We start from the raw sequence: 9,498 nt of genomic DNA on the forward strand, positions 1-9,498 counted from the left end.
TCATAAGAGTTATAGACTGGAAATGTTCCAAAGTTATCTTTTCTAAACAAGATTAAGGGTTATGAAATCAATGTAAAATGTTTACAAAGATGACATAATACACCCTAAATTAGAAAAATAGTTCTTCATGGGTTTTCTCAAGGAAACTAAGAGGTATTATTCCTACAATCGCGTAAAAATAAAGTGTTTGTTGCTCGCGATAATGTCTTTATAGAAAGAAATCTCTTCCTACAAAGCTAAGTGGGAGTAAAGTTAGATCTCAATGAGATTCGAGACGAGCAACAATGGATGTGGATAACACCACATCAGAGACGAAGGCATATGAAATCAGCTAATTTGATAAACCATGTGTCGAAGCAAGCTAATTCCACTAGCGAGGCTTCTATTGTCCCAACTTGAATGAAAGGCTTCAAAGAGTTGAAGAGAATAATTTTATTGTTGCTCATACCTATTGTAGGTTACTTAGGATCAAAACAAAAAGTTTGTTGAAATTCTGAGAAAAAGGTGGATCCTAAAATTTTCCTATTGGAATGGTTAGAACCCATGCCCTACAAGCAAGCTTTGGATAAGTGCCAACTCAAGAAATGGCTTAAAGCCAAGAAATCCAGTATGGACTTCATGTCTGTAAAGATGTGTTAGTCCATGATGGTCTTACAAATAGGATCAAACCTATTAGATGTGTAAGCCTATTCGGATTTTTCTAGTGATTGCTGATTTCGATTACGAAGTTTAGCATTGGAGATCAAAATCACCTTCTTGAAATGTTCTTGATGGATGGTATGTATATGATACAACCCAAGAGTTTTGAAATCCAGAAATCCTAGAAAGTTTTGCAAACTTCAGAAATTCATTTATGGTTTGAAGTAAGCATAAGGGAGTTGAAACATTCTTTTCAAAGAACGAAAAGGAATCTTATAGAGACAAGAAGTTTAGTGGGAGCAATTGATCTTCTTAGTCATGTATGTAGATGACATACAGTTCATATAAAATGACATATCAATGCTTGAGTAAGTCAAGCAGTGGTTAGAGAGTTGTTTCAATATGAAAGACTAAGAGATGTTGAGTACATATTGGGAATTAGGATCCATGAAGTGAATCTTGAAGAATGATTGGACAACATCGAGAGACTTATGTTGATAAGGATCTTGACAAGTTCATGAAGCAAGACTCTAAGAGAGGATGTTTTCCCATGTTTCATGGTAGTACGCTCAGTAAAACTCAGTGCCTTCAAAAGCTAATAGAGTTGAGCTGTATGGATAGTGTACCTTATGATTTTGAAAAAAGGTCCATTATATGTGTCATGATATGTACAAAGAAAAATGTTACATATGACTAGTACATGTGTAGCAAGTTTCAAGTAAATTCAGAATAAGCATACTGAAAGTTGTAAAGAGAATATCCTTAAGTACTTGAGAAGGACTAAAGGAATTTTTCTAGCTAATGATGTTAAAAGTGAATAAGTTGTCAAAAGGTAATACGAATGCAAGTTTACCAAATAGGCAAGATGACTCTAGATGTTGATTCGGATGCACATTCGTGTCTATATGAAGAAGGCCAGTAAGCTTGAAAGAGTTCAAAGCAGAATACTGTTGCATACTCATTGTCAGAATATGTGTTTTAGCTACAATAAGAGTAGTTAAGGAGGAAGTTTGGATCAAATTGTCTTGTGACTAAAAGGACATCTTTGCCAAAACAAAGGAGTCAGGGTCACATCACAAATCCAAAAAAATAGACAGGCTGAATGTCGTGATCTGCAAAGTTTTATTATGAGTGAGAAATCACTAAACCCCTTCCATAGACTAAGATCTGAGAGTCATATTAAAGACTTGGATTGAATCAAGTTATGTAATTCAAGTTGTATATGTTTTGAGAAAACATATTACATAAGGAATGCATATACTTGCAGAATTATGTTTAAAATAGAAATTTCATTTCTCTTATTTAATTATGGTTTTGGAAATTAAATAAAATGTCCAAAATAATTATGGATTGATGGGCTCATCAGGTTAATTTATTTAAATAACCCGGTGAATGAAACCCCACAGGTGAACAAAATTCATATATTATTTAAGTTCCTAGTTCGAAATCATTAAAGTGGACATAAATGATTTCAATAAATGGACTAGCATGTAAGATTGATTGGATAGCGCAGTTTCATGGGCTATAGGGGCATAGAGATGCTCGGTCAATCACTTGGATATGCATGAATGATGTATGATCGAACTATTGACCTACTTTGAAGTTCAAGTATAGAGCTTCCGGATATATTAGTGGATTCCTTTGACATGAGTGGAACATTGATTTCATTCAATGATTGATTTAACTATGGTACACTCAAACGTCTACCCGTAACTGGAGATTATAAAGTGTGTTTCCCGATTATTTCAAAAGTTGAGTGGGAGCCTTGTTGCCACAAGATTGGATTGAGTCTACCTATTAAATTAAAGAATGTGTCATGGCCGCTTGAAGAGAGTGGATTCAGAAAATACGTGGCCGCGTTCAAATGCATTACTCAGTAATCATTTGGTTTTGTAATTCTAACTCAGATTTCAAGAAACGATTTGTAGATTAATATGATCTCGACATGTGATGCAATCATATTATCAAATCGACACATATTGACTTAAGGAATTTGAATATTGCACACTTGTCTCAGACAAGTGGGAGATTGAAGGATTTATGTCTTCGTCGTGTGCAATTACTAGATATATAAATGGATCAAATTATGGAGATAATTAAGTTCGTACATTTGGGTCGTCGTTTTATCATAGCTAGAGGTACTAACGATCTTTGGGCTAGTAAAATATCCCAAAGCCCAATTGGACGGATCCTATAAGGTCACACAAAGGGTCTAGATCGGGCACGAGAGGACGAGGCCCATGATGGGCCTCATCCTCTAGTATGGCCGGCCACATGGAGTGGATTGAAGGGTTTGGGCTTCCTAACCCTAGTCTAATTATAATATGATTATAAATAGACTAGGTGCCTAGGGTTTGCTAAGAAGTATGTAATTATCTGATCAGTGTGATCAAACTCTAATTAGCAAACACGAGACCAACCCCTCTCATACTCCTCTCTATCTCACGGCTCTCTCTCCTCCCCTGGCGCCAGTGCGGTGGTTCGTGGTGGTGGTAGATCATGGTGGTTGGCTTAGTCCAAAAAAGGTGGTGATCGCAATTTTCCTCAATCACTCGACCAATCTAGTATTGGTGGACGGCTCGTTCGAAGCTCGTGGACTAAGTAGAGGAGCAACGCTTGGGGATCTATTCTCTCCCTGATTTGTCAATCAATTTGCTATGTGGAATTCACGCTTCAAAGGTATGATTATGTGTCTTGTGTGTTATGCATGTGTTCTTGGGATTAGGTACTTTTATGAATATGATTCATGATTTTCCGCTGCGTAGTACCTATAAACTCCTACACAGAGAATATAAACCGGTAATGCAAGTGGGGGTAAACTAAATAGAAAAGTTGCATTTGCTTAAAGATATAGCAATTACAAAAGGAAGGATCAGCATGATAATTAGCAAGATAGCATAGGCTGAACCTGAACAGGAAATAGATAATGAAAAGAAAATATAAATTACATACAAAAAGAGTAAAATAAAGAGCTAGAAGCTGGAATCTCAGACCCAAAAGACAACACACATATCATAGAGACTTAATCATAATTCATAACAGAAGTAGGGGAACCCACATCCCCATCATCACGTTTCCTCCTTTTAGAATTTTCGGACTTGTTAGTGTCACAGGAAGGAGAAGCAGTCATGTCAGCATCGAAATTTATCTTCGGGCTATGGTGGATAACCCCTAAAGCATTGAAGAAAGCCTCATCTAGATCATCCTCATCATCAACAAAAGTCTCTTTTTCTGGAATAGGAGGATTAAGAGTGATTTTTCCACAGTGGAAACCTGAAACTCACCCAAAGAAGCAAAAGCATTTCTAATGGGAACAATAGCTACCTCCCCATGATTTGAAGAAGAAGAAGGGGACTAATTGAAGTTGGTAGGATTAGGAGAGTAGACAATGTTGTTGAACCTAGAAAAATGGCTAGTAAAAGCACCTCTCCCACTTTTGCCACCCCTGTTGAAGAATTTAGATCTAGCACGACGTTGTGGCTTGACATGTATCCAGTCAGAGTGAGGCAGAGGGGCTTGTTCACCTTGGTGGTCCAGATTGTTAGCCTCAAGCTGAGCCACTATGAGCTCAAGAGAAGGAGTAGGCTTTTTAGGACAAGCCTTCAAGGTGTGGTCTTTATTTCCACACAAGGGGCAGACTTTATGAACTCCCTTATAAAAAAGATAAAAAAATTTTGTTTCGCTCACCGATATGCATAGAGAGAGTATAAGGGACAGGTTTAGAAATATCAATATTAAGACAGACCCTAGCTAACTGAGCTTTATCATCATTTCTTAGAGTATACTCATCAAGCTTGATAAGAGTACCTATGCTAGAAGTTAGAGAAACACAATGATCCCAAGTTTAATACTCATTGGGAAGAAAAGGGATTTTAACCCACTGATCAACATAAGTAATCTCATTATCGAAGGCAAAAAAGTTTGGCTCCCAAGGAATGAGTACCAGATTAAGCCCCTGAACAAACCAAGGTCTGCGGGACCAAACTTCATCTCTATCAATAGGGTTAGTGAATTTGATGATGTACCAACCATTGTCTAGGTACCTAATAGAAACTTCCCCAAGAATGAATTTCCACTCTCTAACTAACCTAGAGGTGACAGCAGCATAAGGCACAAACTCTCCCCAAATTTTAGCATAAAAGATTTTTTATTTGTGATCAGCTATGGTAGCTTCAGAAAGAGTAGGTGCATTGATAGTTATACTGGAGTGAACTGTATTTGAAATTGGCGGTGAAGGAGGACGTGCACAGTCTGAAGAAGAGGGAAGGGCAGGAATACTAGGGCTGTGACCTCCTAGAGAGTTGAGGGTGTCACTGGCTGGGTGGGATTGACTAGTTTCACAATTAAGGCTATCCATACTATTAATTCCACATTCAACAAGTTGAGGTTTGGAAGGGCAAATGGCAGGAGAAGGATGTCGTGTTGTAAGAATAGAGGCATAACTAGGAGGAGGGGGAACATTTGACATGAAAGCTATACTATAAGTAGTAGGAAGATGAAAGTGAAGAAGAAACAAAGCACAAAAGAAACAATAAACAAAGAGGATATAAGAAACACTGAAGAGAGATGCTACAACTAAACACAAGCCAGGGTATAAATAGACCGAAAAAACCTTTCCCCAAGCAAAACCACTAGAGAAATGAAGGGACAATAACAAACCATGATAATAATAATAATAAAAAACAAAACGAAAATCACACATATTTTCAAAAAAAGTGAGAAGAACCGAAACAGAAATTGGGAAGAGCAAAGGTCCGATTAAAAAATTCAGAAAATATAAAAAAAAAAGGCAAGTAAAGCCACATAATTAGTAAAAGAAGGTAGAAAGACTTCCCTGAGATCTAATTTTTTTTATTCTTGGTAGTATTGCTTGAGATTGCTTGTTGTATATTTGCAAATTTCCCCAGAAAAATAATCATCACATCTACTCCATAGACGGAGACGAGTAGCGTATTAACCAAAATCTGCAAGATCTCGATTCTTAGAGGGCTTTTGGGTTCACCAATCTTATAATTAAAAAGCTTAATAGGGTAATTTATCTCATAAAGTAGACACTACTACATTTTTAACCTATTGTAACCCTCAAATCCATTGCATTAGGTGTCAAAATCCGTGGCATTAGGCCTATTGCAACGGCCATGTACCGTAGCATCTGCTGGCGTTGCAGTAGGTCTAATGCAACGGTAAAATCACCTAACACAACGGCAAGCTTATAGCCGTTGCAATAGCTAACATCTAATGCCACGACACCCTTATGGCCGTTGCAGTGCTATATTTAGCTAATGCGATGGCAATATGTAGCTAACACAACGGCCAAAATGCTAACACAATGGCTATAACAATAATTATAATAATTTTCAACAAGAAATAATAATAATAATAATAATAATAATAATAATAATAATAATAATAATAATAATAATCAAATCCAAACTTTATTAATATAAATTGTAGACTTGTACATTGTTAGTTTTTTACCCTTAGGGAAATTACAAAATTATACAGCATGTCTCTAATTAAACTATGAAAAAAGGTATCAAAATTAAATATTTGTGTGTTGTGTCTTATTAAGTCTTGTTGTGATACGATCAATTCAGGTATTCTGCTTTCCAGGCTCGGGGTTGTGCTCCTTTCTTCCCCATATTCAGAACTCGTAGAAGTACTTGCTGTGCTGACTTACTTCCATCTCCTTAATCTGCTTACGCAGACTAGCACCATAACGGGTACCTGAACAATGAACAATGCAACAATAAGCATCAATTGAGATACACCCATACATACACTTTCAATCTACTAACCCAACATAACAACAAACAAAAATAAAATCCTGATGGCTGATACCACATGTATTGAACTTCAAATTACCCATCTCTAATCATATACAAAAACAAAGATTATCATATGTAGTCATCAAGAATGATTTCTATGAGCATAATAAGCACTAAACAACCTAAATCAATCATATTATGGTCATAATTCATAATCTTTTTTTTTAAAAAAAAAAACCCGTAATGGGTGCCTTATATTGATAACTTATCCATCAAAATATAAGGAGAAACTTCACAAGGACAAAGGTTCTCCCAAACTTGTTCAAAACCGTAAGGCAAAACAAGCTAAGTTATGGGTAACAATATTCCCATCTCGCTTAACATGGCACCACAAAACAGAAATAAAATCAACACAAGAAGACAATATATCATCTAAAATAGCATCAAGATCAGTGAGGTAAACCGAGGCCTTTGATAATCTAGAGATAAGGACTTGACAACCTGCTTCTAGAATAACATCCTTCAAGCTAAAGCGTTTGGCTAATCTGACTGCCATAGCAGCAGCTTTGCTTTCTGCCATAACAGGAGGCCAGTAAGCTCTGGTGCGCCTGGAAGCAGTGAACAACACCTCCCCCTGCCAGTCTCTTGCAACAACACCAAGCCCCACCCACCCCTCAACGTTCAGCGAGGCATCACAGTTGAGTTTAATCGTTCCCTACGGTGGGGGAACCCATTTCTTCAAGCTTCTATAGGTAGCTGTCTTGGCACCACCATAAATCTTTCGTGCATAGAGGCCACAATCAGAGGCAAGTCTGAAAACTCGCTCAATAATCACAGGGTGGTAAGTGTCTTTTCCATTAAAAATCATGTCATTCCTTCTATTCATAATCTAAGAATTACTTCATGAAATGTAACATAATTGAAATACAATAAGATTACATTCAAACAAAATTGAAAATACTCACCGTATTTCCCGACAATACCAACCTTCTTGGTTCTCTTGGCCTGTTTACATAAACAAGCATAAGTCAAATTTGTTAAGCAAAAGCTAAGCATAATCATCGCACATTCTAGACCAATAAATACCACAATTAAAACAAAAAAAAAGCAACTTTCACACCCTCAAATTTTGACACTATACAAAGTTCCAAGCATTCAATTCACTAATTGCTTATACTAGTAAATAAAGCAAATTCACAATTTTATTATATACGCTTAAGTAATCTTTCAATGCCCAAATTTTGATAAATCTGAGTGTGCCGGCAACAATTCCAATATACTAAACTAAAATCACTATCAAAGATTACAGATTACCAATAGATGTTTCATAAACCCTAGATAACAATTAATATGAACCTCAAAAGCTAGCAAATCTTACATATTACAAACAGATGTTTCATAAACCCTAGATAACAATTGATATCAACCTTAAAAGCCAACAAACTAAGCTAATAATCAGCATTAAAATGAAAAAATTAACTTCTCATCAGATCAAAAAAAACAAAAAGCGCATAAAATAGTACTGATTTGGAGTTTTTAAAATGCAAATTTCACAATAAACTCAAAATTATTAACTAACATTTCAAGCAACAAAAAATCAAACAAATAAATCTAAACATATGTCGAATAAATCAGATTCATACACAATAAATTAATCTAAACTAGATTATCATCGATGAATGAAAAGAGAGAGATTGAGAGGAGTACCATTGCGACGAATGTAGACGGCAGAAGAGAGAGAAAATGAAATCCTGGAGAAGAGTGTCGAAGGGTACGAACTTTGAAGGTTTGGAGGTTAGAGATGTAGGGTTTGGAGTCGAAATCAGGAGGGAGAAAGAGGTCGCCCTTGAACCATAGAGGGTTAAATCGTAGATTGGGTCGCCGAAGAGGTCGGTGTATGACCACGGTGGTGGTGCAGGTGGTGGTTGCACCATTGCTAGATTAGCCGATGTCATTGTTGGTGGTTTTAAGGTCTGGCTTTTAAAGCAGATGCAACAACTACGACAAAAACGTACTCCTTCTCATCTACCTTTACCTGAAGCATCTCCCACACATTCTCAAGTGAACTAACAACCTCCTTTCTCAGAGTTTTGCCGAAAAAATCCGTCTCTTTGGCGATGAAATCAATGGCTGATTGAAGAAACCTAGAAAACTAAAAGGATCGAGAGTTGAAGATTACGGTTTTAGAGTCGATTCTTCTATGGTGGTTGTTGAGGATAGAGTTCTTCGTAATTGTATAGAATTGCCATTCTTCTAAGATTTTGAGGAGAGAGAGAGAGAGGGAGAGAGAGAGGGGCAGAGAGCAATTCTGGGTTTTTTTTTTTTTTTGGAAGAACCTGAAAAGAATAAAGGAATAGTAATAAAAGGGGTATAAGGGCTGGATCAGAGTATAAGGCGTTCTAAATTTTGGGAAAAAAATTAGAGGGAATTTTCAGCGCGTTAATTTTTTTTTGGGGTGTGTCGTTGCAGTAGCCATTTACCCGCTGCATTAACTGATCTAACTCCACGGTTCTCAACAGCCGTTGTATTAGCTCTACTTAGTGAAGTTAAAAAGAAAGATCCGTCGCATTAGCCTAATCTATTGCAACGGCAATACAAATGGTGTCGCATTAGCCTGTCATTAGCCGTTGCATTTGGTAAAAAATGTAGTAGTGAGATAATCTTTTGTGAAGGGGATATAGGAGATCCATAGTTAACCAATTGAAGGGCTAATAGCATAATAATTGCTAGTGCTAATTAGGAAAAGCAGGGGGGAAGATCGAGCAAAAGTATGAGTCTTGGGGAAGCGAAACGGCAGCGGCAGGGGGCTAGGTATTTCGTGGTATTTCTGGGGTTTTCTTTTGGGTGGGGTTGGGTTTTTCTTTCTCTTTCTCTTTCTCTCTCTAGATTTCTTTTTGCATCTCATGAAACTTCATATAACTTGCATATTCCTTTGTTTGGTACTCAAAATCTAATAGAACGAAGTGTGTATTTCGGGCATTGCAGTGGGATACTACTTTAATACAAAATGTAACCCAAATTTTTTTTTTTTACACACTCATTGTTGAAGATATTATATCTCCATTGCCTTGGACTCTTGGTATTATTGAGA

At 36.8% G+C, this 9,498-nt stretch overlaps 1 long non-coding RNA gene across 1 annotated transcript; it reads right to left on the reverse strand.

Moving 5' to 3' along the window:
• Nucleotides 1-6,284: 6,284 nt before the first annotated feature.
• Nucleotides 6,285-8,167, reverse strand: LOC145572345 (uncharacterized). The gene is made up of 3 exons (XR_014096796.1): nucleotides 8,115-8,167; nucleotides 7,373-7,412; nucleotides 6,285-6,366 (listed from the first exon to the last, which is right to left on the reverse strand). It is a non-coding gene; the product is annotated as an uncharacterized LOC145572345 (long non-coding RNA).
• Nucleotides 8,168-9,498: the final 1,331 nt, after the last annotated feature.

The sequence above is a fragment of the Chenopodium album genome, chromosome 12, assembly GCF_948465745.1.
Source record: "Chenopodium album chromosome 12, dcCheAlbu1.1, whole genome shotgun sequence".
In the NCBI taxonomy this organism is placed as follows: domain Eukaryota; kingdom Viridiplantae; phylum Streptophyta; class Magnoliopsida; order Caryophyllales; family Amaranthaceae; genus Chenopodium; species Chenopodium album.